General features: G+C 42.3%; 4 non-coding genes across 4 annotated transcripts; all 4 read left to right on the top strand.

The window, feature by feature from the left end:
* Positions 1-3,820: 3,820 nt before the first annotated feature.
* trnan-guu (transfer RNA asparagine (anticodon GUU)) lies at positions 3,821-3,894 on the top strand. Its single transcript has one exon. It is a non-coding gene; the product is annotated as a tRNA-Asn (tRNA).
* A 3,293-nt stretch (positions 3,895-7,187) lies between these two features.
* On the top strand, positions 7,188-7,261 carry trnan-guu (transfer RNA asparagine (anticodon GUU)). The gene has a single exon. It is a non-coding gene; the product is annotated as a tRNA-Asn (tRNA).
* A 3,420-nt stretch (positions 7,262-10,681) lies between these two features.
* Positions 10,682-10,755, top strand: trnan-guu (transfer RNA asparagine (anticodon GUU)). Its single transcript has one exon. It is a non-coding gene; the product is annotated as a tRNA-Asn (tRNA).
* A 3,395-nt stretch (positions 10,756-14,150) lies between these two features.
* Positions 14,151-14,224, top strand: trnan-guu (transfer RNA asparagine (anticodon GUU)). Its single transcript has one exon. It is a non-coding gene; the product is annotated as a tRNA-Asn (tRNA).
* The last annotated feature ends 1,973 nt before the right edge of the window (positions 14,225-16,197 follow it).

The following is a 16,197-nucleotide window of genomic DNA, read 5'->3' on the forward strand; positions in this document are numbered from 1 at the left end:
GGAGCTTTTATCATTAGCATCAAATATTTAAAAGAACGTTATTGGACATAAAAACACATTTCTCATTTTTAACAGACTTCAATGAATTCAAATTGTAAGAATATGTATGTCAGACAGGAATAACGGCATCACACTCCTCAGCCTCCCTGGTAAGGTCTATTCGGGGGTACTGGAGAGGAGGAACCACATTTTCACAGTTTTCTGTGTAAAGGTTTGTTATAAAAGAAGAGTCCACAAAGCCTGAGGAGCAGACCTGTGCTTCATCTTGACTTGAGGCATTTCAGGAGAAACTGTCTTGCAATTATAACCCCAGGGAGCCTCCCGCAGAATGAATCTGGTTTTAATTATTGTCAAAACTGGTAAACTTTCTTTCACTTTAGTCTCATGGCATACTAATAACCATTTGAATGATAGAGGATCAATGTAAATAACTAAAATGATTTAATTTAATATTACTCCTCCGCATTTGACCCATCCAGGTTGGGACCTGTTGAACACACACATGCACAGGGTCACACACTCATGGAGACAGATGCCATACACTGGAGCGGTGGGGCAGCCAATTACAGCGCCCGGGGAGCATGGGGGGTACGGAGCCTTCTTCAAGGGCCGTGGAGGTGGAGGTGGAGCTGGAAGTGGACTACCACCAGGGCCCAAAAAATACTGAGGTCATGAGTCAGAACTTCTAGTCGGGTTCAGGGGCCGGCTCCCCTGGAAGTTTTTTTAATTCCATTATTTAAATCTGTCCATTTTCAGAGTCTTAAAGAAACAATAACAACATCATAATGACCTTTAGGTTTATTTGTTTTGTTTGTTATCAGAGAACATCAGCCTCATCCTAAATGATTTAAAACTGGAGAATGAATTTCATCAGGTCATGGATTAGGAATAAAAAAAAATGAATTGTCCTGGGACAGAGGGATAATATACTGTAAACAAATGCTTCATATTTCCTTCAGTATTTAAAATAGATACCCAAGCCCTATTACACTATCATGTTGATGATAGTGCCTAATCTGTTCACTCTTCTTAAGGAAAACCAGCTTTTGAACATATTTCTATTATAATCTTACACAATACTTCAATTATCATGCATTAAACAGCTGACTTTTAAAACGTATACAGGTCTGGCATAGTCTCTTCCTTTTATAGTACCTGCTCTCCCTTTATCTCTGCTCCTCTTCTTGCTGCTTGGCCCAAAGATGAGCTTGGTTTGGCTCAGCCTTTTCCTCCCTATCCTGTTTTCCCTTTAGTGAAGAATGCAAAAAACTCGACTATCTCACTCACCTGCACCTTAATGCTTACATCAATAATTTTGTTAATATTGTAAATTTTTACACTTTTATTTTAATATCCTACACTTTTACTGAAGCATTTTTCTTATTTTATTGTTTTGTGTGGAATTACTGTGCCACGGTTTTTTTTTATTCAACATATTTCTATTTAAATTCTTATCCTTAATTCTTGGTAGCAGGTAAAAAGAAAATTTCACTGCACATTGTATTATGTATGATTATGTATGTGACAAATAAAACTCTTGAATCTATAAACACAGTCAAATACTAAACTGATAGAAATAAAAAACAAGACGCCATTTCATCATCATATTTTCAGATGTGTCAGAAATCTTAAAAAACCTTGGGCAGTGCGGAGCTTTTGAAATTTGAGGTAAAAATTAGGCTTTTTGAAGGACCATTATGGTGACTAATGAAGTAAGGGCAAGTTACCACAGAAAAGTATTTATTATTATTATTTTGAAAATTAACCGGATGTTTTATTTTGTTTCTGCATACGAGTTCCTATCCGGCACGACCTGCTCTGTGCAGTGTTCCTGCGTTGTGCTCCGGCATCTGGCAGAAATATATAACAGGTTCAGCATCCAACATTGGGAAATCAACACTGAATAAACTTTTAATTTTCAATCAGTCGCAAAATGAATGTTGACTCAACCGGTGGAAATTGATTGACGACCGGTACTGACTGAGTTAACCAAAATTAAACTTTGATTTGATGTGTCCTTCCTATCTGAGTAGTACGCTGGGCTGCAAAAAAAATATCTCCACATTAAAATGCATTTTTTTCTCACAGGCATCTACCACTTAAACTGCTCTCCACCTACATTCTTAGTTTAATGTGCTCCTCTTGCAGTGACTGAAGTCCGACATGTGTGTGGTAGTTACCATATAGACCATATGATGTTGATGACGCGCAGCACATCTGCCCAAACTGGGCCACTGTTCTATTAAACAGTCATGCTACTCTTGGCTATTCAAATATAAAATCACCACAATTTAAGCAAAACATTTTTTTTTTAAATACCGAGGACACGACCTTGGTGTCCTCTATGGTAGTTACGGCCTTGCTTTGATCATCTTCTGTGTTTGCTTAGATAATGCAGATTATTGCTATCACATGTGAAAGAGTGTCTGCTCCTCTCTTTCCCTCTCTGTCTCCTCAGCAGCAACATTTGAAGTGAATGTGCCACAGAGCTCCTATCAGGCAGAGGAGGAGCACAACATCACTCTGGAGTGGATGTTCACATCCAAAGCTGACAGCTCCTGGAGCTCCCTGTATATCATCTGGAACCTGATAACTGATCACAGAGTCTTATTCCTGTATCATGTTCATGGAGGTGTTGAGGTGTCAGAGTCTCAGGATGAACAGTTTGCAGGACGAGTCCAGAGTGACAAAGACGCCCTCAGAGAAGGACGAATCAGACTTCATGTGTCCAGGCTCAGGACTGAGGACTCTGGTCTGTATGTGTGTGAAGTGAAGACTGATTGTGTCTTCAGCTTTGGAAGATGTCGACTCAGCGTCACTGGTGAGTTCACATCGTGGATTTAATCTCCTTAAGATTTTTACTGCTGGTTCTTGTTCATTTGGAGCTTTTTCCTGCTGAGGGTTAACATGAGATTTAAAGCTCAGATGTTCCAGTAGTTAGCCATGAAGAACCACTACAGAACTAACACAGTTTATCCAGCTCAGAGTTTAAAGTAGCTGAGAACCAACTGTCTCTGTTTGTGTTGTTTTGTTGTTCATATAGACTCATACATATGAACAGTATCCACAACATTTTATTCTGTCAGCTGTCAACACAAAATCCAAAACTCAAAGCAAATGAAGAGAAAACAGACAAAATGCGGCAGAACAACAGTTTCTCTGACAGCAGATGAAGAATTACTAACAGCTACTAATGATGAGGGAAATGTTTTCTATTTCCATAAATCACCTTCATGTTTTGTCCTTTACAGCAGCTGCTGATCACTCCCAACCTCAGAGACCGACTGAGAGTCCACAGCCAGACATTTCAGGAGGGACCGGACTCTACGCTGCAATGGAAGTGATAGGAGTAGTAGTACATGCAGTAGCTCTGCTGGTTATACTCCCTTGTCTTTATTTAACATAATCCAATAACAGGAGGGCAAACTTCAGTAGTTATTTAACAGAACCCTGAAGCTCCATGAGGCTGCTTTTCCTGCACATCCAGACTGACCTCTGACCTTTTCAACTCTCAGACTGTCTTCATGTACTGAGACAAACAAACTGGATGAAAGATAGAGAGGACCAACATCTGAATAGAGACTAAGAGGACTCTGTAAAGTATTCTGAAAATATAATCACAGAAGAAGAGAAAAAGGCACCATTATCAGTGCCTGAGAGGCTGTGGCAGGAAAAACTCCAGCAGCTTAATAGTCAGTCCAGTAGATGGCAGTAATGCTCCTCACACAGCTGGAAGGCATGAACGGAAATGGTCTCTGTGGTGATAACAATTCGGTGATATGTTTTCATATTATGCATTGTTGATTAAGTTGCTGACAGAGTCTCTGTGGCGCAATCGGCCAGCGCGTTCGGCTGTTAACCGAAAGGTTGGTGGTTCGAGCCCACCCAGGGACGAGTGTGTTTACCAACAGATAGTTGGTAACTCAGACATACTGCTGCCATGTCTTCAGAACATTGTCTGCGTATATATCTCTTTCTACGGGCTCCGGCCCCGTCCTTTACAACCGAGTAGGAAGCTTTTTCTATCGACTGCTAAGCAACCAGTTGTATGTTTGGTAGCAAATCCAAAGCCGCCGGGTTAACGTGTCCCACTGTACCCACAACCTATCAGGCTCTGTGGTTAGAGTGGGTCCTCCAATAACTTCCATTCCTACTCTCGCCGCTCCGTACCCCCCATGCTCCCCGGGCGCTGTAATTGGCTGCCCCACCGCTCCAGTGTATGGCATCTGTCTCCATGAGTGTGTCACCCCGTGCATGTGTGTGTTCAACAGGTGCCAACCTGGATGAGTCAGATGCGGAGAGTCATTTCGTGTGACTACATGACAATAAAGTAATCTTAATAAAGTCATCTTAGGTACTTACATCGATTCTTTACCATTCAAATGGTTATTAGTATGCCATGAGAGACTAAGAGGAAAAAAGTTTTGCTTTTTTGATATTTTAATGATGTATTGTTATAATACCGAATTCATTTTCATGTGGATTTCTTTTAAAAAATCTTCTTATTTCATAAACATTAAAATAGATGAAGACATCTGAATGATCTGGCTATTTTACATGAGGGAGGAAATCAGCACATTTCTGTCTGACCTATACTATCACAATTTCTCACTGTCAACTCTTCAAACTACCAAACAGGGTTAGTTAAACATGGCACCAAAATAAACACATATTTACTGGAATATCCTTACTGGTACTCCCCACAATAAACATTTGAACAAGAATTTAAACTTAGCAGAACACCCAACAATGTTTGAATACTCAAATTTACGGCATCACACACAGCTCCAAATCACAGCGTATCATGAATGGTACAACAGGAAACAGTTTTTGGCCTTTGAAACACACAGAAACATTTTATGCTCGATGCACTTGACAGATGTTTTTCCTTTGCATCCCTCTCTTCTGCACCGTGATGAATGAGCAGCCTCCTCCATCTTTGGCACATGGACCGCCCTGTATTTTTGGACATTGGCATTGGGCTGAGGTTCAACAGGCCTCTTCTTCTTTGTTGGAATGTACTCTTCATCAGTACTCATCTCTTCATCGTCACTGGCCACATTGTCAGCCTTGTGATCTCCCTGTGCCTGAGCAATCATCTCCTCAGCCAGCAGCAGCTTGAAGTCGAAATACTGCAGCCTCTCTTTCTTTGGTTTTCCAGAGACTTGGTGGTCTGACCTGTACTCGATCCAGCTGCCAGGTCAACAAAATGCAGGACTGTACGGATCCATTTTCTTGTGCGGCATGACATAGGATAGAAGCTGATCATGCGGTCGCACAAATCGTAGCCGCCCATGTTTTTGTTGTATTCAGCTACAACAGCTGGTCGAGGCACAGTAACATGGAGCTTCTCTTTTGCTGACCATCTCATGCAACTGTCCTGGGGCTCTATCCCACGGACAGTGGAGGCCATCAAGACTGCCTTGTTATCCTGCCACTTTGTCACGGCAACCTCAGATGGTTTTTTAACAACCATTTCAGATTTACCTCTTCCTTGTTTTTTGTTGTTTCGTTTGGTGTCATCTGACATCTTTGATTTGCATGGTGCAGAGATTCAATTCTTCATAATGGTCCCCGTACCCAGGAGACCATTTGTTTTCAAGCTATCCTGTAGCTTGATGGAGGTGAAATACCTGTGAAAATACAGGTGTGTTCCTGTTGAAAGAGACTGTGCCAACCTGGAGACTGCATTCCCTCTGATTCCAAGTTGTTGGTCAACAGTGAACGTATTCTTGCCTTTGTACACTTCGAACTCCAGTACCAGACCATTGGGACTGGCAAGGAGAAATACTTTCAGTCCTGTGGGGTTTGGTTTTCCGGGCAAAAACTGTCGTACAGGACACCGGCCTGTGAATGGAATTATCTGCTCATCTACAAATGCCTTCCCTGGCCTAGGCAGATTAAACAGACACTCTGTTTAAGAGAGGTCTCACCTTCCAGAGGGGATCACGCTTCTTCTCCTCATCAGAGACATCAAGATCATTTGTGACTTTGATGGACTGCCTGATCTTGAAGAATCTGTCTCGACTCATTGCATCAGCTATAACTGGGACCCTTGTCTTTGCCGCCCAGTACATCCGGATCCTAGGGTATCCGAGGCATGCCATGTACATAGACATGCCAAAGAAGGTTTTCAGCTCCTCTGGTGTGGTTTTTAGACTTCCTCCAGTGATCAACATCTCCCGATTGTTTGTTCGTTCTGACATTTCCTTAAAAACTTTGTCATCGATGTGCTGTTGGAAGTAGTCAGAGGGCTTCCAGTTCTGATGGATGTGTCCAGTGTTGTCATTAGAATTACTGTCTTCCACAATAGGGTTGAAACTTAAGTGATAAAGAAAGGAGAGGTATAAGTTCAATGCTCTTTCAGCAGATGTATTATTGAATATTTAAATCAATATGGTCAGTAGTTTGCCATATCAAGTTTTTAACTGATTGTGCACTGTGCCTGTGTGTGTGTTAGAACAAGAGTGTGAACTAAAACTGCTCTCATTTCCATTGCTACACACTGTAATAAACTTCAAAACACGAGCTTACACATTGCTACTGATCCATAACACACGATGGGTTTTTTCGGGCTCAGGCTCAGGCTCCTCAACAGCTGCAGTATCCTCCTCTGAACTTTCATCTTCCTCCTCTCTCTGGGCCTCATCCATCTCATCAAATCTGAATCTCCCTCCACAACTCATAACAAAATCTTCTCTGCCTCACTTAGCCCGCTGCTCCCTGATGTATTAAAAATGGGGGTTAGTAAGTCCTGATGTCCACTACAAAGGACATTACATAGAAGTTATGTTTTGAAAGGGTTAAAAATACTGTCTTTATAAAAATGTTACTAAATTGAAGTAAAGACTTTGATATTAAAGAAAAAATAGATTTTTAACAATAGAAACATGATATCTGCAAAACATTGTCGACTAACCTCTCTTGGTTCTGTAAAACATGGACGTTGAAATTCCCGCCATTTTCAAAAGACAGTGCATGTGATATGTTGGCCACATCCCCACAACTGGGGCAGCAAAACAGAGCCCAGGATGTCCTCTGAGAGGGACAGTAGGACTCAGATAGATTTTATAAGTTATGCCTGACTTAGAGGTCTCAGACTCATGTCCTGCACAGAGGACAAAAATGAATTGCCGGGTCTCGGGAGGATAATGATTTTCAGACACAATTATTACACTGACCATTGAGTCTCTGTGGCGCAATCGGCCAGCGCGTTCGGCTGTTAACCGAAAGGTTGGTGGTTCGAGCCCACCCAGGGACGAGTGTGTTTGCCAACAGATCGTTGGTAACTCAGACATACTGCTGCCATGTCTTCAGAACACGGTCTGCGTATATATCTCTTTCTACGGGCTCCGGCCCCGTCCTTTACAATCGAGTAGGACATTTTTTCTATCGACTGCTAAGCAACCAGTTGTATGTTTGGTAGCAAATCCAAAAACGCCGGGGTAACGTGTCCCACTGTACCCACAACCTATCAGGCTCTGTGGTTAGAGTGGGTCCTCCAATAACTTCCATTCCTACTCTCGCCGCTCCGTACCCCCCATGCTCCCCGGGCGCTGTAATTGGCTGCTCCACCGCTCCAGTGTATGGCATCTGTCTCCATGAGTGTGTCACCCCGTGCATGTGTGTGTTCAACAGGTGCCAACCTGGATGAGTCAGATGCGGAGAGTCATTTCGTGTGACTACATGACAATAAAGTAATCTTAATAAAGTCATCTTAGTTACTTACATTGATTCTTTACCATTCAAATGGTTATTAGTATGCCATGAGAGACTAAGAGGAAAAAAGTTTTTACTTTTTTGATATTTTAATGATAATTTAAGTATTGCGGTTGAAAGAAACATACTGCAACAATTTTTTTTCAAAAGCATTGTTTATTTATTTTTTCTGGACTGTCCCTTGTGGTGGACATCGGGTCTTGTTTGATATAAAATGTAATAATGTAATGTTATAATACCGAATTCATTTTCATGTGGATTTCTTTTAAAAAATCTTCTTATTTCATAAACATTAAAATAGATGAAGACATCTGAATGATCTGGCTATTTTACATGAGGGAGGAAATCAGCACATTTCTGTCTGACCTATACTATCGCAATTTCTCACTGTCAACTCTTCAAACTACCAAACAGGGTTAGTTAAACATGGCACCAAAATAAACACATATTTACTGGAATATCCTTACTGGTACTCCCCACAATAAACATTTGAACAAGAATTTAAACTTAGCAGAACACCCAACAGTGTTTGAATACTCAAATTTACGGCATCACACACAGCTCCAAATCACAGCGTATCATGAATGGTGCAACAGGAAACACTTTTTGGCCTTTGAAACACACAGAAACATGTTATGCTCGATGCACTTGACAGATGTTTTCCCTTTGCATCCCTCTCTTCTGCACCGTGATGAATGAGCAGCCTCCTCCATCTTTGGCAAATGGACTGCCCCGTATTTTTGGACATTGGCATTGGGCTGAGGTTCAACAGGCCTCCTCTTCTTTGTTGGAATGTACTCTTCATCAGTACTCATCTCTTCATCGTCACTGGCCACATTGTCAGCCTTGTGATCTCCCTGTGCCTGAGAAATCATCTCCTCAGCCAGCAGCAGCTTGAAGTCGAAATACTGCAGCCTCTCTTTCTCTGGTTTTCCAGAGACTTGGTGGTCTGACCTGTACTCGATTCAGCTGCCAGGTCAACAAAATGCAGGACTGTATGGATCCATTTCTTGTGCGGCTTGACATAGGATAGAAGCTGATCATGCGGTCGCACAAATCGAAGCCGCCCATGTTTTTGTTGTATTCAGCTATAACAGCTGGTCGAGGCACAGTAACATGGAGCTTCTCTTTTGCTGACCATCTCATGCAACTGTCCTGGGGCTCTATCCCACGGACAGTGGAGGCCATCAAGACTGCCTTGTTATCCTGCCACTTTGTCACGGCAACCTCAGATGGTTTTTTAACAACCATTTCAGATTTACCTCTTCCTTGTTTTTTGTTTTTTTGTTTAGTGTCATCTGACATCTTTGATTTGCATGGTGCAGAGATTCAATTCTTCATAATGGTCCCCGTACCCAGGAGACCATTTGTTTTCAAGCTATCCTGTAGCTTGATGGAGGTGAAATACCTGTCAAAATACAGGTGTGTTCCTGTTGAAAGAGACTGTGCCAACCTGGAGATTGCATTCCCTCTGATTCCAAGATGTTGGTCAACAGTGAACGTATTCTTGCCTTTGTACAATTCAAACTCCAGTACCAGACCATTGGCACTGGCAAGGAGAAATACTTTCAGTCCTGTGGGGTTTGGTTTTCCGGGCACAAACTGTCGTACAGGACACCGGCTTGTGAATGGAATTATCTGCTCATCTACAAATGCCTTCCCTGGCCTAGGCAGATTAAACAGACGCTCTGTTTAAGAGAGGTCTCACCTTCCAGAGGGGATCACGCTTCTTCTCCTCATCAGAGACATCAAGATCATTTGTGACTTTGATGGACTGCCTGATCTTGAAGAATCTGTCTCGACTCATTGCATCAGCTATAACTGGGACCCTTGTCTTTGCCGCCCAGTACATCCGGATCCTAGGGTATCCGAGGCATGCCATGTACATAGACATGCCAAAGAAGGTTTTCAGCTCCTCTGGTGTGGTTTTTAGACTTCCTCTAGTGATCAACATCTCCCGATTGTTTGTTCGTTCTGACATTTCTTTAAAAACTTGGTCATCGATGTGCTGTTGGAAGTAGTCAGAGGGCTTCCAGTTCCGATGGATGTGTCCAGTGTTGTCATTAGAATTACTGTCTTCCACAATAGGGTTGAAACTTAAGTGATAAAGAAAGGAGAGGTATAAGTTCAATGCTCTTTGAGCAGATGTATTATTGAATATTTAAATCAATATGGTCAGTAGTTTGCCATATCAAGTTTTTAACTGATTGTGCACTGTGCCTGTGTGTGTGTTAGAACAACAGTGTGAACTAAAACTGCTCTCATTTCCATTGCTAAACACTGTAAGAAACTTCAGAACACGAGCTTACACATTGCTACTGATCCATAACACACGATGGGTGTTTTCGGGCTCAGGCTCAGGCTCCTCAACAGCTGCAGTATCCTCCTCTGAACTTTCATCTTCCTCCTCTCTCTGGGCCTCATCCATCTCATCAAATCTGAATCTCCCTCCACAACTCATAGCAAAATCCTCTCTGCCTCACTTAGCCCTCTGCTCCCTGATGTATTAAAAATGGGGGTTAGTAAGTCCTGATGTCCACTACAAAGGACATTACATAGAAGTTATGTTTTGAAAGGGTTAAAAATACTGTCTTTATAAAAATGTTACTAAATTGAAGTAAAGACTTTGATATTAAAGAAAAAATAGATTTTTAACAATAGAAACATGATATCTGCAAAACATTGTCGACTAACCTCTCTTGTTTCTGTAAAACATGGACGTTGAAATTCCCGCCATTTTCAAAAGACAGTGCATGTGATATGTTGGCCACATCCCCACAACTGGGGCAGCAAAACAGAGCCCAGGATGTCCTCTGAGAGGGACAGTAGGACTCAGATAGATTTTATAAGTTATGCCTGACTTAGAGGTCTCAGACTCATGTCCTGCACAGAGGACAAAAATGAATTGCCGGGTCTCGGGAGGATAATGATTTTCAGACACAATTATTACACTGACCATTGAGTCTCTGTGGCGCAATCGGCCAGCGCGTTCGGCTGTTAACCGAAAGGTTGGTGGTTCGAGCCCACCCAGGGACGAGTGTGTTTGCCAACAGATCGTTGGTAACTCAGACATACTGCTGCCATGTCTTCAGAACACGGTCTGCGTATATATCTCTTTCTACGGGCTCCGGCCCCGTCCTTTACAACCGAGTAGGACATTTTTTCTATCGACTGCTAAGCAACCAGTTGTATGTTTGGTAGCAAATCCAAAAACGCCGGGGTAACGTGTCCCACTGTACCCACAACCTATCAGGCTCTGTGGTTAGAGTGGGTCCTCCAATAACTTCCATTCCTACTCTCGCCGCTCCGTACCCCCCATGCTCCCCGGGCGCTGTAATTGGCTGCTCCACCGCTCCAGTGTATGGCATCTGTCTCCATGAGTGTGTCACCCCGTGCATGTGTGTGTTCAACAGGTGCCAACCTGGATGAGTCAGATGCGGAGAGTCATTTCGTGTGACTACATGACAATAAAGTAATCTTAATAAAGTCATCTTAGTTACTTACATTGATTCTTTACCATTCAAATGGTTATTAGTATGCCATGAGAGACTAAGAGGAAAAAAGTTTTTACTTTTTTGATATTTTAATGATAATTTAAGTATTGCGGTTGAAAGAAACATACTGCAACAATTTTTTTTCAAAAGCATTGTTTATTTATTTTTTCTGGACTGTCCCTTGTGGTGAACATCGGGTCTTGTTTGATATAAAATGTAATAATGTAATGTTATAATACCGAATTCATTTTCATGTGGATTTCTTTTAAAAAATCTTCTTATTTCATAAACATTAAAATAGATGAAGACATCTGAATGATCTGGCTATTTTACATGAGGGAGGAAATCAGCACATTTCTGTCTGACCTATACTATCGCAATTTCTCACTGTCAACTCTTCAAACTACCAAACAGGGTTAGTTAAACATGGCACCAAAATAAACACATATTTACTGGAATATCCTTACTGGTACTCCCCACAATAAACATTTGAACAAGAATTTAAACTTAGCAGAACACCCAACAGTGTTTGAATACTCAAATTTACGGCATCACACACAGCTCCAAATCACAGCGTATCATGAATGGTGCAACAGGAAACACTTTTTGGCCTTTGAAACACACAGAAACATGTTATGCTCGATGCACTTGACAGATGTTTTCCCTTTGCATCCCTCTCTTCTGCACCGTGATGAATGAGCAGCCTCCTCCATCTTTGGCAAATGGACTGCCCCGTATTTTTGGACATTGGCATTGGGCTGAGGTTCAACAGGCCTCCTCTTCTTTGTTGGAATGTACTCTTCATCAGTACTCATCTCTTCATCGTCACTGGCCACATTGTCAGCCTTGTGATCTCCCTGTGCCTGAGAAATCATCTCCTCAGCCAGCAGCAGCTTGAAGTCGAAATACTGCAGCCTCTCTTTCTCTGGTTTTCCAGAGACTTGGTGGTCTGACCTGTACTCGATTCAGCTGCCAGGTCAACAAAATGCAGGACTGTATGGATCCATTTCTTGTGCGGCTTGACATAGGATCGAAGCTGATCATGCGGTCGCACAAATCGAAGCCGCCCATGTTTTTGTTGTATTCAGCTATAACAGCTGGTCGAGGCACAGTAACATGGAGCTTCTCTTTTGCTGACCATCTCATGCAACTGTCCTGGGGCTCTATCCCACGGACAGTGGAGGCCATCAAGACTGCCTTGTTATCCTGCCACTTTGTCACGGCAACCTCAGATGGTTTTTTAACAACCATTTCAGATTTACCTCTTCCTTGTTTTTTGTTTTTTTGTTTAGTGTCATCTGACATCTTTGATTTGCATGGTGCAGAGATTCAATTCTTCATAATGGTCCCCGTACCCAGGAGACCATTTGTTTTCAAGCTATCCTGTAGCTTGATGGAGGTGAAATACCTGTCAAAATACAGGTGTGTTCCTGTTGAAAGAGACTGTGCCAACCTGGAGATTGCATTCCCTCTGATTCCAAGATGTTGGTCAACAGTGAACGTATTCTTGCCTTTGTACAATTCAAACTCCAGTACCAGACCATTGGCACTGGCAAGGAGAAATACTTTCAGTCCTGTGGGGTTTGGTTTTCCGGGCACAAACTGTCGTACAGGACACCGGCTTGTGAATGGAATTATCTGCTCATCTACAAATGCCTTCCCTGGCCTAGGCAGATTAAACAGACGCTCTGTTTAAGAGAGGTCTCACCTTCCAGAGGGGATCACGCTTCTTCTCCTCATCAGAGACATCAAGATCATTTGTGACTTTGATGGACTGCCTGATCTTGAAGAATCTGTCTCGACTCATTGCATCAGCTATAACTGGGACCCTTGTCTTTGCCGCCCAGTACATCCGGATCCTAGGGTATCCGAGGCATGCCATGTACATAGACATGCCAAAGAAGGTTTTCAGCTCCTCTGGTGTGGTTTTTAGACTTCCTCTAGTGATCAACATCTCCCGATTGTTTGTTCGTTCTGACATTTCTTTAAAAACTTGGTCATCGATGTGCTGTTGGAAGTAGTCAGAGGGCTTCCAGTTCCGATGGATGTGTCCAGTGTTGTCATTAGAATTACTGTCTTCCACAATAGGGTTGAAACTTAAGTGATAAAGAAAGGAGAGGTATAAGTTCAATGCTCTTTGAGCAGATGTATTATTGAATATTTAAATCAATATGGTCAGTAGTTTGCCATATCAAGTTTTTAACTGATTGTGCACTGTGCCTGTGTGTGTGTTAGAACAACAGTGTGAACTAAAACTGCTCTCATTTCCATTGCTAAACACTGTAAGAAACTTCAGAACACGAGCTTACACATTGCTACTGATCCATAACACACGATGGGTGTTTTCGGGCTCAGGCTCAGGCTCCTCAACAGCTGCAGTATCCTCCTCTGAACTTTCATCTTCCTCCTCTCTCTGGGCCTCATCCATCTCATCAAATCTGAATCTCCCTCCACAACTCATAGCAAAATCCTCTCTGCCTCACTTAGCCCTCTGCTCCCTGATGTATTAAAAATGGGGGTTAGTAAGTCCTGATGTCCACTACAAAGGACATTACATAGAAGTTATGTTTTGAAAGGGTTAAAAATACTGTCTTTATAAAAATGTTACTAAATTGAAGTAAAGACTTTGATATTAAAGAAAAAATAGATTTTTAACAATAGAAACATGATATCTGCAAAACATTGTCGACTAACCTCTCTTGTTTCTGTAAAACATGGACGTTGAAATTCCCGCCATTTTGGCCACATCCCCACAACTGGGGCAGCAAAACAGAGCCCAGGATGTCCTCTGAGAGGGACAGTAGGACTCAGATAGATTTTATAAGTTATGCCTGACTTAGAGGTCTCAGACTCATGTCCTGCACAGAGGACAAAAATGAATTGCCGGGTCTCGGGAGGATAATGATTTTCAGACACAATTATTACACTGTCCATCGAGTCTCTGTGGCGCAATCGGCCAGCGCGTTCGGCTGTTAACCGAAAGGTTGGTGGTTCGAGCCCACCCAGGGACGAGTGTGTTTACCAACGGATCGTTGGTAACTCAGACATACTGCTGCCATGTCTTCAGAACACGGTCTGCGTATATATCTTTTTCTCCGGCCCCGTCCTTTACAACCGAGTAGGACATTTTTTCTATCGACTGCTAAGCAACCAGTTGTATGTTTGGTAGCAAATCCAAAGCCGCCGGTGTAACGTGTCCCACTGTACCCACAACCTATCAGGCTCTGTGGTTAGAGTGGGTCCTCCAATAACTTCCATTCCTAATCTCGCCGCTCCGTACCCCCCATGCTCCCCGGGCGCTGTAATTGGCTGCCCCACCGCTCCAGTGTATGGCATCTGTCTCCATGAGGTGTGTCACCCCGTGCATGTGTGTGTTCAACAGGTGCCAACCTGGATGAGTCAGATGCGGAGAGTCATTTCGTGTGACTACATGACAATAAAGTAATCTTAATAAAGTCATCTTAGGTACTTACATTGATTCTTTATCATTCAAATGGTTATTAGTATGCCATGAGGGACTAAGAGGAAAATTTTTTTGCTTTTTTGATATTTTAATGATAATTTAAGTATTGTGGTTGAAAGAAACATACTGCAACAATTTTTTTTCAAAAACATTGTCTATTTATTTTTTCTGGACTGTCCCTTGTGGTGGACATCGGGTCTTGTTTGATATAAAATGTAATGATGTATTGTTATAATACCGAATTCATTTTCATGTGGATTTCTTTTAAAAAATCTTCTTATTTCATAAACATTAAAATAGATGAAGACATCTGAATGATCTGGCTATTTTACATGAGGGAGGAAATCAGCACATTTCTGTCTGACCTATACTATCGCAATTTCTCACTGTCAACTCTTCAAACTACCAAACAGGGTTAGTTAAACATGGCACCAAAATAAACACATATTTACTGGAATATCCTTACTGGTACTCCCCACAATAAACATTTGAACAAGAATTTAAACTTAGCAGAACACCCAACAATGTTTGAATACTCAAATTTACGGCATCACACACAGCTCCAAATCACAGTGTATCATGAATGGTACAACAGGAAACAGTTTTTGGCCTTTGAAACACACAGAAACATTTTATGCTCGATGCACTTGACAGATGTTTTTCCTTTGCATCCCTCTCTTCTGCACCGTGATGAATGAGCAGCCTCCTCCATCTTTGGCAAATGGACTGCCCTGTATTTTTGGACATTGGCATTGGGCTGAGGTTCAACAGGCCTCCTCTTCTTTGTTGGAATGTACTCTTCATCAGTACTCATCTCTTCATCGTCACTGGCCACATTGTCAGCCTTGTGATCTCCCTGTGCCTGAGCAATCATCTCCTCAGCCAGCAGCAGCTTGAAGTCGAAATACTGCAGCCTCTTTTTCTCTGGTTTTCCAGAGACTTGGTGGTCTGACCTGTACTCGATCCAGCTGCCAGGTCAACAAAATGCAGGACTGTAAGGATCCATTTTCTTGTGCGGCTTGACATAGGATAGAAGCTGATCATGCGGTCGCACAAATCGAAGCCGCCCATGTTTTTGTTGTATTCAGCTACAACAGCTGGTCGAGGTACAGTAACATGGAGTTTCTCTTTTGCTGACCATCTCATGCAACTGTCCTGGGGCTCTATCCAACGGACAGTGGAGGCCATCAAGACAGCCTTGTTATCCTGCCACTTTGTCACGGCAACCTCAGATGGTTTTTTAACAACCATTTCAGATTTACCTCTTCCTTGTTTTTTGTTGTTTCGTTTGGTGTCATCTGACATCTTTGATTTGCATGGTGCAGAGATTCTACTCTTCATAATGGTCCCCGTACCCAGGAGACCATTTGTTTTCAAGCTATCCAGTAGCTTGATGGAGGTGAAATACCTGTCAAAATACAGGTGTGTTCCTGTTGAAAGAGACTGTCCCAACCTGGAGATTGCATTCCCTCTGATTCCAAGATGTTGGTCAACAGTGAACGTATTCTTGCCTTTGTACAC

The sequence above is a fragment of the Leuresthes tenuis genome, unplaced genomic scaffold (assembly GCF_036924035.1).
Source record: "Leuresthes tenuis unplaced genomic scaffold, fLeuTen1.0.hap1 SCAF_17, whole genome shotgun sequence".
NCBI classification, from domain to species: domain Eukaryota; kingdom Metazoa; phylum Chordata; class Actinopteri; order Atheriniformes; family Atherinopsidae; genus Leuresthes; species Leuresthes tenuis.